The sequence below is a fragment of the Bos taurus genome, chromosome X, assembly GCF_002263795.3.
Source record: "Bos taurus isolate L1 Dominette 01449 registration number 42190680 breed Hereford chromosome X, ARS-UCD2.0, whole genome shotgun sequence".
Lineage (NCBI taxonomy): Eukaryota > Metazoa > Chordata > Mammalia > Artiodactyla > Bovidae > Bos > Bos taurus.
The window spans coordinates 44826350-44828188 of record NC_037357.1 but is presented as its reverse complement, the minus strand read 5'-3'; the positions used below and the strand labels follow the sequence as shown (position 1 = coordinate 44828188).

Sequence of the window (1839 nt, the reverse complement as noted above, 5' to 3'; positions counted from 1 at the left end):
AACATTTAGGAGAAAGAAAAATACCAAACTAGTCTGCAAAGAGATTTTGAATTTCTCCCCTTACTTGGCAGTCCCGCCCTACCCCTGGGGTTAGGGTGCGGAGCTGTTAGGACGTGGGCCGTGTTAGGATGCTAGTGGGGAAGGAGTGAGGTGCAGGCGGAGCTGGAATCCTGATATCCCCTTCCCCCACCTCCTCGCCAGCCATGAAATCCCACCTCCGACTGCCCCGCCTCCCTCCCCGAAGGCTAATTCAGGAGACTTGCAGCCTATAGCCCGGCCAGGTCCTGTGGCTGCAAGTGGAGCAGCTGCTACATCATCAGTGCTTGTGATACCAGGATACCCTTCTGTTCCTCAGTAAGAGTTATGGCAACGTGCTCTGTGATGACATTGGATGGCATCATCTGTCATCCAGTACATTGAGAGGAATGAGTTCTCCTACCAGGTGATGAAAGGCAACTTGCCCCTCTGCAGCCATGCCAATCCAGGTGAGGTGCTGATCCTCAGGGGTGAGGATGGGGGTGTCCACCGGGAAGTGGTGCAGCATTCCTCCATGGAGTCAGTGGTCCAGTGGGAGAATGAGGGCCATGTCGTTCAAGTCTCTTAAGAAGTTCCTGCTGGGCATGGCTGTTGACTGTGCTGTACTGTGCTTAGTCTCTCAGTCATGTCTGACTCTTTGTGACCCTATGGTATGTAGCCTGCCAGGGTCCTCTGTCCATGGGATTCTCCCAGCAAGAATACTGGACTGGGTAGCCTATCCCTTCTCCAGGGGATCTTCCCAACCCAAGGATCAAACTGGGGTCTCCTGCATTGCAGGTGGATTCTTTACCTGCTGAGCTACCAGGGAAGCCTTCGCTACTCCAGTTCAAAGCTCACCCTATCCGTGGGTGATGGTTTTGAGCTCCATGAAGCATAGCCAGGATGCTTTTGATATCATTATCACCAACTTCTCAGACCCTATGGGCCCTGCGGAGAACTTCTTCAAGAAGTCCTGTTACCAGCTCATGAATAAGTCCTATTACCAGCTCATCCCTGAAAGAGGATGGCATCCTTTGCTGCCAGGGTGAGTGTTAGTGGCTGAACCTGGACCTCATCAAGGAGATGCTGGTAGTTTTGCAAATCACTCTTTATGGGCATGGCTATGCTTCATGCACCATCCCCACCTACCTCAGCAGCCAAATCGGCTTCATGTGCATTCCTCTGTGTGAGCTGAGTAGTTTCAGTTGTATTTGACTTTGCAACCCCATGAACTGTACCCTGCCAGGGTCCTCTGTCCATGGAATTCTCCAGGCAAGAACACTGGAGTGGGTTGCCATGCATTTCTCCAGGGGATCCTAAATTGGCTTCATCCTGTGTGGCAAATATCCAAGCACCAACTTCTTGGAGCCCCTGAGGCAGCGGACACACAAGCAGGTGGAACAGATGCAACTGAAATACTACAATTCTGATGTGCACTGGGCAGCCTTCATCCTGCCTGAGTTTGTCCGCAAGGCCCTGAATGATGTGTGCTGAGCCCAGGGGCCACTGCTGCCGCAGCTGCCCATGACCTCTGTGAACAGTGAGCCTCCAGGGTACCTGGACCCCACCAGCCCTAGAGAAGACTCCTGCTGGCTGGTTCCCCAACCCAGCGTTACAGGCTGCAGAATGATGCCTGGCTTGCCCTCGTAGATGGAGTGTTTTTCTGTGTGGCGTTCAGCTTCCAAGCTTATACCAGATGCCTGCAGCACCACCTCCGCCTTCGGTGACCCCTCACTGATTAAACATGTGTATCTAGAACAGCAATGAGAACAAAGTACTCTGCAAATATTAAGAATTCAACACAAGATATTTGTATACTGGCTA

At 52.1% G+C, this 1839-nt stretch overlaps 1 pseudogene; it reads left to right on the top strand.

Moving 5' to 3' along the window:
• Nucleotides 1-222: 222 nt before the first annotated feature.
• On the top strand, nucleotides 223-1509 carry LOC784900 (spermidine synthase-like; annotated as a pseudogene).
• The last annotated feature ends 330 nt before the right edge of the window (nucleotides 1510-1839 follow it).